Raw genomic sequence first — 13,566 nt, 5'->3', positions numbered from 1 at the left:
TTCAATATATGCAAATCAATCAATGTGATACACCATATTAGCAAATTGAAGGATAAAAACCATATGAACATCTCAATAGATGCAGAGAAAGCTTTTGACAAAATTCATCACCCATTTATGATAAAAACCCTCCAGAAAGTAGGCATAGAGGGAACTTATCTCAACACAATAAAGGCCATATATGACAAACCCACAGCCAACATCATTCTCAATGGTGACAAACTGAAACCATTTCCACTAAGATCAGAAACAAGACAAGGTTGCCCACTCTTACCACTATTATTCAACATAGTTTTGGAAGTTTTAGCCAAAGCAATCAGAGAAGAAAAAGAAATAAATGGAATCCAAATTGGAAAAGAAGAAGTAAAGCTGTCATTGTTTGCAGATGACATGATACTATACATAGAGAATCCTAAAGATGCCACCAGAAAACTACTAGAGCTAATCAATGAATTTGGTAAAGTAGCAGGATACAAAATTAATGCACAGAAATCTCTTGCATTCCTATAAACTAATGATGAAAAATCTGAAAGAGAAATTAAGGAAACACTCCCATTTACCACTGCAACAAAAAGAATAAAATATCTAAGAATAAACCTACCTAAGGAGAAAAAAGACCTGTATGCAGAAAACTATAAGACACTAATGAAAGAAATTAAACATGATACAAACAGATGGAGAGATATACCATGTTCTTGGATTGGAAGAATCAACATTGTGAAAATTACTATACTACCCAAAGCAATCTAAAGATTCGGTGCAATCCCTATCAAACTACCAATGACATTTTCCACAGAACTAAAACAAAAAATTTCACAATTTGTATGGAAACACAAAAGACCCCGAATAGCCAAAGCAATCTTGAGAAAGAAAAACGGAGCTGGAGGAATCAGGCTCCCTGACTTTAGACTATACTACAAAGCTACAGTAATCAAGACAGTATGATACTGGCACAAAAACAGAAATATAGATCAATGGAACAGGACAGAAAGCCCAGAGATAAGCCCACACACATATGATCACCTTATTTTTGTTAAAGGAGGCAAGGATATACAATGGAGAAAAGACAGCCTCTTCAATAAGTGGTGCTGGGAAAACTGGACAGCTACATGTAAAAGAATGAAATTAGAACACTCCCTAACACCATACACAAAAATAAACTCATAATGGATTAAAGACCTAAATGTAAGGCCAGACACTATCAAACTCTTAGAGGAAAACATAGGCAGAACACTCTATGACATACATCACAGCAAGATCTTTTTGACCTACCTCCTAGAGAAATGGAAATAAAAACAAAAATAAACAAATGGGACCTAATGGAACTTCAAAGCTTTTGCACAGCAAAGGAAACCATAAACAAGACGAAAAGACAACCCTCAGAATGGGAGAAAATATTTGCAAACGCAGCAACTGACAAAGGATTACTCTCCAAAATATACAAGCAGCTCATGCAGCTCAATATCAAAAAAACAAACAACCCAATCCAAAAATGGGCAGAAGACCTAAATAGACATTTCTCCAAAGAAGATACACAGATTGCCAAGAAACATATGAAAGAATGCTCCACATCATTAATCATTAGAGAAATGCAAATCAAAACTACAATGAGATATCATCTCACACCGGTCAGAATGGCCATCATCAAAAAATCTACAAATAATAAATGCTGGAGAGGGTGTGGAGAAAAGGGAACCCTCTTGCACTGTTGGTGGGAATGTAAACTGATACAGCCACTATGGAGAACAGTATGGAGGTTCCTTAAAAAACTAAAAATAGAAATACCATATGACCCAGCAATCCCACTACTAGGCATATACCCTGAGAAAACGATAATTCAAAAAGACACATGCACCCCAATGTTCATTGCAGCACTACTTACAATAGCCAGGACATGGAAGCAACCTAAGTGTCCATCATCAGATGAGTGGATAAAGATGTGGCACATATATACAATGGAATATTACTCAGCCATAAAAAGAAATGAAATGGAGTTATTTGTAGTGAGGTGGATGGAGTTAGAGTCTGTCACACAGAGTGAAGTAAGTCAGAAAGAGAAAAACAAATACAGTATGCTAACACATATATATGGAATCTAAGGGAAAAAAAAAAAAAAGAGGTCATGAAGAACCTAGTGGTAAGATGGGAATAAAGACACAGACCTACTGGAGAATGGACTTGAGGATATGGGGAGGGGGAAGGGTAAGATGTGACAAAGTGAGAGAGTGGCATGGACATATATACACTACCAAACGTAAAATAGATAGCTAGTGGGAAGCAACCGCATAGCACAGGGAGATCAGCTCGGTGCTTTGTGACCACCTAGAGGGGTGGGATAGGGAGGGTGGGAGGGAGGGAGATGCAAGAGGGAAGAGATATGGGAACATATGTATATGTATAACTGATTCACTTTGTTATAAAGCAGAAACTAACACACCATTGTAAAGCAATTATACTCCAATAAAGATGTTAAAAAAAAAAAAAGAGCCATGTACCACAATGTTGATTGCAGCTCTATTTACAATAGCTAGGACATGGAAGCAACCTAAGTGTCCATCGACAGATGAATGGATAAAGAAGATGTGGCACATATATACAATGGAGTATTACTCAGTCATAAAAGGAAACGAAATTGAGTTATTTGTAGTAAGGTGCATGGACCTAGAGTCTGTCATACAGAGTGAAGTAAATCAGAAAGAGAAAAACAAATACCGTATGCTAACACATATATATGGAATACAAAAAAAAAAATGGTCATGAAGAACCTAGGGGCAGGACGGGAATAAAGACTCAAACCTACTAGAGAATGGACTTGAGGACAAGGGTAGGGGGAAGGGTAAGCTTGGACAACGTGAGAGAGTGGCATGGACATATATACACTACCAAATGTAAAACAGATAGCTAGTGGGAAGCAGCCACATAGCACAGGGAGATCAGCTCTGTGCTTTGTGACCACCTAGAGGCGTGGGATAGGGAGGGTGGGAGGGAGGAAGATGCAAGAGGGAAGAGATATGGGGATATATGTATATGTATAGCTGATTCACTTTGTTATAAAGCAGGAACTAACACAACAATGTAAAGCAACTATACTCCAATAAAGATGTTAAAAAAACAAAAAAAAGAAAAAAAACAAAAGGAGTCATGTACCACAATGTACACTGCAGCTCTATTTACAATAGCCAGGACATGGAGCAACCTAAGTGTCCATCAACAGATGAATGGATAAAGAAGATGTGGCACATATATACAATGGAATATTACTCAGCCATAAAAAGAATCGAAATTGAGTTATTTGTAGTGAGGTGGATGAACCTAGAGACTGTCATACAGAGTGAAGTAAGTCAGAAAGAGAAAAATAAATACTGTATGCTAACACATATATATGGAATCTAAAAAAAAAAAAAAAGGTTCTCAGCAACCTAGGGGCAAGACAGGAATAAAAACGCAGATGTAGAGAATGGATTTGAGGACATGGGGAGGAGGAACGGTAAGCTGGGGCGAAGTGAGAGAGTGGCATGGACTTATATATACTACCAAATGTAAAATAGATAGCTAGTGGGAAGCAGCCGCATAGCACAGGGAGATCAGCTCGGTGCTTTGTGACCACCTAGAGGGGTGGGATAGGGAAGGTGGGAGGGAGACGCAAGAGGGAGGAGATATGGGGATATATGTTTATGTATAGCTGATTCACTTTGTTATAAAGCGGAAAGTAACACACCATTGTAAAGCAATTATACTCCGATAAAGATGTTAAAAAAAAAAAAAAAGAGACTTCTAAATAGGCTGCCTTAGGCTTTTCAGTGCTATCTAGAATTATGATGTAAAAACTGTATAACAGTCTGGGAGACAAAAGATAAGATTAGAGGAAAATACCTCAAGTAACTTGAAGAATTTTTTAATAAACCCTCTTATGTTTCTATCACACATATTCTCCCCCTGACCTTCAACCTTAGTATCTATTATCCCTGGATATGGTGTTTCCAAGCGTGGGTAAAGAATTCTGGCATCCATGTGTATGTATGTGTGTATATGTGTATATATGTGTGTAACATTTGCATATATACATAACATACATAAGAGTTGGTGGCACATAAGATATATCATATCTCCTCCAAACCCCAATGAAGATGAAAAATATATTTTCAAGAAGAAAACTGATATTTGCATATAGATAGATACGGATACATCCAACTCCCAGCTTACTGTTTTTTTCACCTTGAATCCCTACAGCAAAGGTATGCCCAGCACCACAGACTATTTTTTCTCCATAGCAGGAATTCTGAATTTGCACATGTGAAAGCAAAGGATATCAGGGGTTCACATGTAAAAACCTTCATGAGTAGAAAAATGCAGTATTCATCATTGTCTTCGACAGAACCAAAAAGGTCAAATAACAGGATATTTAAGAAAACTATAAGGTATTGACTGATTGAATGATCCAATCTGATATTTCTGCAAGATCTAATTCATAAGGCCAAAACATCATTACAGTAAATCAAGTTGAAAAGAAAAGAGGCTTATTTTTAAAATCCATCTTTCCTCAGCAAGGTTGGTTTCCATAGCCACAGGCTTGTCAGCCAGCTGGTTTGGTTAATGATGACCCTAGGGAGGCAACAATATGGGTCTCCATTTCTCCATCTCTATTTGCAAAGCACAGCTAAACTGGTTCTAGAAGTTGTCTGAGAAGTAGACTGTGTCCCCAAAGAGACTAATACTCTCTGATCAGCAACATCCTCAATAAAAAGGGCAGACAGCAATTCTTGGTTTGTCTACAATCCAATACTCTTTTAGGGAGCAGTAATGCTGCCATGGAATTCCCCTCAGCCTGAGGAGAAAGGCAAACAAATCCGTCGCCCTATCAAACAGCCTGGATGTTTTCTTTTTAATACTCAGAAGTCCCAGGGTTTCTTTCTGAACCTCAGCTGCTTCATCTATAAACAGAGAGGTTTGCTCGGTCTCTCTGTTCCAACATGCTGATTCTGCTCCCTGACCTAACAATTTCTGTTCCACCATAAAAACTTCTCATGATCTTTCTGCCCCTCTTCTCTTTTCCAACGCTGGCCACACAACAAAGCACTGGTACCCAGTAGGACACTCTTCTGGTTTGTTAAGCCAAAAGCCACATGATTTCTCCACCTTTGTAACTCAGTCTTTTAGCTCTAGCCTGATTTGGGAACCAAACACTCAAGATATAGAACACTAAATTTGTCAAAAGTGCATCACATTTCAAAAGCACAGCAATAAGTCTTTGTTGATCCTGCTGACCTTCCAAGCTATTATTCAGTTTCTCTCCTTTTCTTGCCAAATTTAATTATATGGTCTACAGAACACCACCTCTCCTACTGTCACCAAATTGTCACCAAATTCCTTTTTAAATAGCTGAGATAAGATTTAACTGCCAACACCCCACTGAGATATTTCTCTTGAAGGTCACAAATGACTAAATCAAGGCTAAAGCTGACGAGTTTTTCTCAGTCCTTATTATTCTTGATCTTTTTTCAGCATTTGACACAGTTAATGACCTCCTGTTTTTCAAATTATGTCCCCCCATGGATTCTGTGACACCGTCCAATCCCAGTGTCCCATTTTGTGACTGCTCCTTCTCCATCTCCGTCTGGCTTATGTTTCACCTCCTAGTACCCAAATGTGTGTTTTCCCAAGGTCCTGACCTCTATTCTTCAATCTTTTAGTCTATGCCCAATCCCTCTGAAACTTCATCTACCTCCATGTCTTCAATTATCATTGATAACCTCCGAATAGACATCTGTGACTTTCAAGTCCACAGCTCTGAGCGTTCATGGCTCTATAGATTTATTTACCAGAAATTTCCCCCCTAAACATTCTGTTCTAACTTTTAAATCAACATACCCAAAGCTGAAGGCTTTGTCTTCCCAGCTCCCAAACCAGTTAACTGTCCAAAACTTCTCTATTTGGTCAGTAGAAACACCAACCTAGAGACCTGAAAACATTCACTTTACACTTCATGTGGTAAATATGAATTGATGGTCTCTTTTTGCCAGGCAGAATTCTAAATACTAAGTACTAGAAACACAATAAGGCCCAATCCTTGTCCTCAAAGGGTTCGCCCTCTACTTCCTCTACCACATATTTATTCCATAATCCCTTTTAATTGGGATTATAATATTTTCCCCCAAACCATCTCCTCTTTGAACTTCGCTTTTTCTGCCCATATATACCTCACTTGGTCTCCTACTTATACTCAAAGTTCTAAAGTAATCCTTCATTTCTTCTTCCTTTACACCCTATTGCTTTCTAGGTTCTATCAAATTTCCTTCATAATATTACTCATACTCAATAGTAAACATTTACTGGGTGACTTCCAACTGCTAAGCACTGTGCTAAGCAAGGAGAACACAATGATAAAAATGACACAAAGTCTCTGCCTTCAACGACTTCAGAGTTAGTGTAAGAAAGAGACGGGTAAATAAATAATTACAGTGCAGCAGCACAAATATTATAAATGGGCCTAAAAGAGAAGCCCCTAACCTAACTTGGATTCAAGGAAGACTTCCCAAAGAACGTGACTCTTGAGTTGAGCTATAAAGTATTACATGGTGTTAACTTATCAGACTGGGGCATTCCAGACAGGACAACAGCAAGTGGTTTAGTAGAACTGAAGTATGTACACAGGGAGTGACAAGCAAGAGGTGAGACTGGGAAAGTAGAAATGGGTCACATTAAACATAAGAGTCATGGCGTTTTATAGGCTGAATTATGTCCTCCAAAAAGACATGTTGAAATCCTCCTAGCCCCCGGTACTTGTAAATGTGATGTTATTTGGAAATAGGGTCTTGGCACATGTAATCAAGTTAAGATGAGGTCATTAGGATGAGCTCTAATCCAAGATGACTGGTGTCTTTATAAGAAGAGGAAAATTCACATGGACATAGAGAACAGGCTGGTGGCTGCCAAGGGGTAGGGGGTTGGGGAAGGAATGGAGAGCGAGGTTGGGGTTAGCACATGTATAAACAACAAGGTCCTACCATATAGCACAGAGAACTATACTCAATATCTTTTGATAAACCATAATGGAAAAGAATATTAAAAAAAGAATACATATATATGCAAAACCAAATCACTTTGTTGTACAGCAATAATTAACACAACATTGTAAATCAACTATACTTCAATTAAAAAAAAAAGAATGAAAAAAAGAAGAAGAGAAAATATTCCATGAGAAGACAGACACACTCAGGGAGAACACCCTGTGACGATGGAATCAGAGACAGAAGCACTGCAGCTGCAAGGCAAGGAATGCCTGAGGTTACTAGAAGAAAAGGCCAGGAAGTATCCTCCCTTAGAGGATGGCCTTACTAACACCTTGATTTCAAGCTTTTGGCCCCCAGTACTGTGAGAGAATAAATTTCTGCACAGTTGATTTTTTTTTAACCAAAGTAATAAAATTTACATTTAGCACCACTAAGATTTCCCTACTTCTGTCCATCTCATTCCTACTCATCCTTCAGTCCTAGATCAACTCTTATTTCCATGAAGACTTTTGTCTTCAATAGAATGTTTGATTCTATTTCACCAACATTTACTAAGCACCTACCATATCCGATACATTATACTAGCTGGTACAGATAAAACAAATTTTTTTAAAATCCAAAACTATGTTTCATTTCACAAAATAGTTTACAAACCAGCAACAGAAAACACACCACGGTATCATTCGTTCAACCAACAGACATGTATTGAGTGTATGTGTCCAGCATAGTTCTAGGTTTTGATGAAACACTGACCAGAACTAATGAAAATGCTTGTTCTAATGGTACTTACATTAGATGGGAGGCAGGCAGGAGCAGGCAACAGACTATAAAACAAAAAAAAATAGTTTAAAACGTACAGTACACCTGAATGTGATAAGTACAATAAATAAAACAGGAAAGAGAAATAGGAAGTGTTAGAATGGGTTCTCTAATGATCCCTACTTCTCTGTATCCAAAATTTGATGGGTTGAACTTAATGGTGAAAGACTGAATAGTTTACTACTATGATAGGAATGAGACAAGAATGTCCATTCTCACTACTTCTATTCAACATTGTACTGAAGGTTCTAGCCATGACAATTAGGGAAGAAAATTAAATAAAAAGCATCCATACTGGAAAGCGAGAAATAAAATTATATCTATTTGCAGATGACATGATCTTGTATATAGAAAATCCTAAGAGATCCACTAAAAAACTATTAGAACTAATAAACATGTTCAGTAAGGTTGCATAATACAAGATCAATATACAAAACTCGATTGTATTTCTATACAATAGGGATGAGAAAACCAAAAGTGAAATTAAGGAAATAATTCCATTTACAATATTAGCAAAAAATAAAATACTTAAGAATAAATTTAACAAAAGGAATGCAAAACTTCTACTCTGGAAACTATAAAATATAGCTGAAAGAAATTAAAGGAGGTCTAAATAAATGGAAATACATCAATGTTCATGGACTGGAAGACAATATTGTTAAGATGGTTTTAGTACCCACAGTGATCTACAGATTCATCAAAATCTCTATATAAATCCCAGCTGGCTTCCTTGCAGAAATTGAGAAGCTGATGCTAAAATTCATATGGAAATTCAAGAAACTCAGAAGAGCCAAAAAAAATCTTGAAAAAGAAGAAGACATTGAAGGGCTCACAATTCCTGATTTCAGAGTTTACTTCAAAACTACAGTAATTAATACGGTGGGTTCTAGCATAAGAATAGACATGTAGAGCAATAGAATAGAATTGAGAGTCTAGAAATAAATCCTCACATTTACAGCCAATTGATTTTCGGCAAGGGTGCCAAGACAATTTAATGTGGGAAGAAAAATCTTTTCAAAAAAGTGGTGCTGGGTGAAACAACTTGATATCCACATGCAAAGGAATGAACTTGGATCCCGAACTCACATCGTACACAAAAATAACTCAAATGTTCATCAACTGATGAGTAGATAAAATGTGGTGTATCCATACAATGGAATATTATTCAGCAATATAATGAAGTTCTGATGCATGCTTCAACATGGATGAAACTTGAAAACATTACACTAAGTGAAAGAAGGCAATTACAAAAACCACTATTATATAATTCCATTTATATGAAATGTCCAGAATAGGCAAATCTACAGAGACTAAGAGTAGAACAGAGTTGCCTAGGGCTGAGGAGGTTAGGGGAATGGAAAATGGCTGCTAGTGGATATGGTGTTTCTTTTTGAGGTGATGAAAATGTTTTAAAATCTGTTGTGGATTGTTATGCAACTCTGTGAATATACTAAGAACAACCTAATTGTACACTTTAAGTGAGTGAACTGAATGATTTGTGAGTTATACCTCAATAAAGCTGTCATATTTTTTAATTGATTGGTTGAGCCTAGGTCATATGCCTACACCCTAGCTGCAAAGAAGCATGGGAAAGTGACTACTATCTGGCTTTTTCAGTCTTCCTCTTACCAAAACTCATATGATAAGAATTCTCCAAATCTAGAAGGATAACTCAGATCCTAGGCAGTCCAAAAAAATTGAAAAATATTTTCTAAGTCAGCTAAGAGTGTAATAAGTACTATATGAGTAATACCAAGTGCAAAAAGCATTAAGTCTCCCAGAAGGAAAAAAATTTTTTGAAAGGAAAAGCATTGGTAGTGGCCCTTCCCTAAGCTCATTCATCACATGTTCTATTCTGCTGTCTTGGGTATATATTATTCTTACCTCCTCTAAGAAATTATAAGCTCCTTGAGATCACTTGAGATTATAAACTCCTTGAGATCTACTTTTCTTGAAGGTCTCAACCAAATCTAGCAAGTGTCAAATGGTCAGTAATTGATTTAATTAGTTGTGGTATCATACAGCTTCACCACAACTGTCAGTTTTATTTTTTTAGTTATTTATTTTTAATAACTTTTTAAAAAAATAAATTTATGTTTGGCTGCATTGCGTCTCTGCTGATGCGTACGGGCTTTCTCTAGTTGCGGCGAGCGGGGGGACCACCCTCCATTGCAGTGAGCGGGCCTCTCATTGCAGTGGCCTCTCTTGTTGCAGAGCACGGGCTCTAGGCACGTGGGCTTCAGGAGTTGTGGCACACAGGACCAGCAGCCGTGGCTCACAGGCTCAGTAATTGTGGCACACAGGCCCAATTGCTCCATGGTATGTGGGATCTTCCCAGACCAGGGCTCGAACCCGCGTCCCCTGCACTGGCAGGCGGATTCCTAACCATTGCACCACCAGGGAAGCCCAGTTTTATTATTTTAAGTTTAGGATTATTTTTATCCAGCTTTTTAAATTATATATTAATTGAAAAATTTTGGAGCTTTTAAATATTAAGGGGGTTCTCATGTAACTGGTTGATTGGGTTACTGTACCCCTTTCAAAATGTAGCTAAAATTGGCTTTTTAGTAACAAACCTCCTTCTTTGTGACTTTTCCTTAGAGAAATATTCTCAATTAATGGATTGGTTACTTTACTTTGTACGGAACTACTTCAGCTCTTTACAAAGCATCTTGCACTCTTAACTTGATAAAGCTCTAGGCCCAAAGGTTCATATGTAGATTGAAAATGAAAATCATGTAAACCCCTCCAGTGTTAAAGTAAGGGGTCGGAGAGGGGGACCCAGAACACCATGATTTGTAATTTTGACAAAATCCAAATAAATGTGTTTTTATACAACAATTTATCTTAAAAATAATATACTTTACTACTAATGGTAATACTTGACACTGCACTGTGACAAAGCAACCGGGCATAAAGATTCCTGATATGTCATTTTTTAATTTCTCAATTAAGCCACAGGAAATAGAAAAATCTATATTCTGTGTTAAAATACACAGACTTACAGTAGTTGTTTAAGCAAGTTTAATTTTTTCATATATTCAGTTTTATATATATATATGTTCCTATCTACATTTCATCCTATAACAAAACAAAAAAAAATTTTTTTAAGTGTTTGAATTTGGGAAACTATAAAACAACAAAATCTATATTTGTTGTGGGCTTACCCTTTTTTTTAAAGTTTGTATTTATGTCAACTTTCAATTTATTTCTTCAAAATAATTGCATAGCTAATTATCCTGGATATTTAATCACCCTCAGAGCTTGAAGTGTCAATTTTTTTTACATTATCTATACCTAGAAAGGCTTATGGAAAGTAACAACAACAACACAAAAAGCAGATATTTTCAAATCCTCGGTACAATTTAACTTAAGGGATCCTTACACATCCTGATACAATTTCAACTCAAGCAGCCTAACTACCACTTGTATGTTATGAAATTCCATATGATGGCATTTTAATCTGTACTTAAGAAAAAGCACTAAATAATTTATATTTACACTCCTTTCAAGTTTTATGTGCTTAGAATCTAATAGTCTCTTTTCAAAAGCCAAAGAGAAAGAGCATGGTTTTGTAAATAAGATGTGTGTTCCAATGGCAAGTAATTATTGGGTTTGAGTTTTTGTTTTACTGTAACCATTACTGTGCTATATCATTCACAAGTATTTTCCTAGTCTACAGCTAGTGCTTCGGACAATGGAAAATATAAATATGATTTTCGTTTGTTTGTTGAATATTTCCAACTGAACAGGGAATATTTTGTCTCCTTGATCTCAGTGCTGTTTATTTTTTGTTTGTTTTAGTTTTTTCAGCTAAGATAAAGCAAATAATCTTGGGAAGATTGATTCTGCTAGATTGTAATTTTTTTTCTTAGTGAAATCTACAAACTGAGTATATAATCTTCTAAGTCAGCCATTATGGATATCTTCTGCTAGTGTTCTAAAAACTCAAATATTGGGGGAAAAATCTAGAAAGAATGGCATGATTCAAAGGGATTCAATTATAATGAATATTTGTCTTTGGCATTTTCATACTTCATTTGAGAAAGATAACTTTCTTACCACACCCTAAATGAAACCAGTTTCGGCCCATGAGCTAAACTTCAAGCATATCATTCTCTGACCAGCTCACTCTGTCCCATACCCAACATGATACCTTCAGACCATTGAAGTTACCACCTTTTCACTGTACTTGCTCCTTGTGTACTCACTTCTCTACTTAGTCAGCCTAAACTCCAGTCAATCACTAAATCATTCCCCTGAGTGACATTCAACTCCCTTTCCCCACCCTTCCTTCTCTAAGTCACTTGGCAAAACCTCAACCCTCATTAAATCCTACTCTGCCTGCTCCACATGGCTGACTGATCTCACTTTAAATTCATGACCTCTAACCCTAAGCGGGCCCTCCATGCTACCTGGTACTCACACTGTATTTCCCTAATCAAATCATTGTCCCACTCTCCTAGGCTACTGCATCATAATCTCTACCACCACCCTCTCCCTTATCCTCGCTCTCAGCTGATGACCTTGCTTCCTATTTCAATGAAGGAGCCATAGTGATTCTTTGAAAACAAATTAAATAGTGTCCTCTCTCTGCTCAAAACCCTCTAGTGGCTTCCCCTTCTCCCTCACAGTAAACACCAAAGTCCTTACAATGACTTACAAAGCCCTACATGAACTGGCCCTATTACCTCTCTGACTTTATCCCCTATGTTCTCCCCTCCACTACTATTCCTGCCTTACCAGCCTCCTTGTTGCTCAGTTAACACAATCAAGCACTCTTCTACCCCAGGGCCATGGCACTTGCTGTTTCTTCTGCCTAGAACACTCTTCCCTCAGATATATTTACACGGCTCACTTCTTTGCTTCCATTGTCTTTGTTCTTAGTGAGGTCTTCTCTGACCATTTGATTTAAATTGGAATCCTCTCCTTCAGCCTAGAACTCCCTCCACCCCATTCCTGCTTCATTTTTCTCCATAGCACTTATTACCACCTGCATACTATATGTTTTAATTATTTGTTTTGTTTTTTGTCTATATCCACCCACTAGAATGTAAGCTTGAGCCTATGGGCCAGGATGGTGGCCTATTTTGTCCACTGTTGAAACCCCAGCATCTAGAATAGTACCTGATACATAGTGAGTACTTAATAAATATGTGTTGGAGAAATGAATGAGTGAATGAATGAATGAATACAGCATCTTTACTAAAGGAGGTATGTCTAAACCTTACCTATTGGCCTGCCAGTTTATGTCAGCTTGTTGCCTCTGTAATCATTAACAAAGAACACTTAAATCCAAATTTATACTTGACTGGCAAAAAGGAAAAGTCAGAGAATCATGAAAATAATGTTACACTGCCAGGGTAGAGCAGCTATGACCAATGCTGTGTCTAGCAGGAGCATCTGTGAGCAGTTCCTTTGCCCAGAAAAAAAGGAGCAGCTGTAGTCGTTTCTCAGCAGATATCTCAGAAATAATGACTTGTAACTCAAAGCTGCTTTTTCTCTAATCGTAAGACTCACAGAAATTATGTTAGGCCCATGAAATTTACTTAAGTCCCACTCACATTAACCAATACTACTCACCTCACTATAAAAATGCTTTTTAAGTATCTAAAGGTTGCCTTCATGTTAGTCAAAGTTAATGGCATGTCTAAGCAATGCAAACAAAAATAATATTTTATCAATATATAAATATAATCAAATTTTATTGTACCATAAATCACTCAAAGTGTTTTCT

The 13,566-nt window shown here is 37.1% G+C and overlaps 1 protein-coding gene across 15 annotated transcripts in view; it reads right to left on the bottom strand.

Moving 5' to 3' along the window:
• MTERF1 (mitochondrial transcription termination factor 1) overlaps positions 1-13,566 on the bottom strand; it is a 602,843-nt gene that overhangs the window by 545,786 nt on the left and 43,491 nt on the right. For 14 of the 15 annotated variants that reach the window (XR_014266393.1, XR_014266394.1, XR_014266395.1 and 11 more), the window contains one exon: positions 7,801-7,834. The exons of the other annotated variant lie outside the window; for it this stretch is intronic. The gene's annotated coding sequence lies outside the window, so the exon portion shown is untranslated. The remainder of the gene's footprint in view (positions 1-7,800; positions 7,835-13,566) is intronic. 15 annotated transcript variants of the gene reach the window in all.

The sequence above is a fragment of the Balaenoptera physalus genome (assembly GCF_965194825.1).
Source record: "Balaenoptera physalus genome assembly, chromosome: 8".
NCBI classification, from domain to species: domain Eukaryota; kingdom Metazoa; phylum Chordata; class Mammalia; order Artiodactyla; family Balaenopteridae; genus Balaenoptera; species Balaenoptera physalus.
Note: the sequence above shows the minus strand (reverse complement) of the source record. Positions and strands in the feature narration are given on the sequence as shown.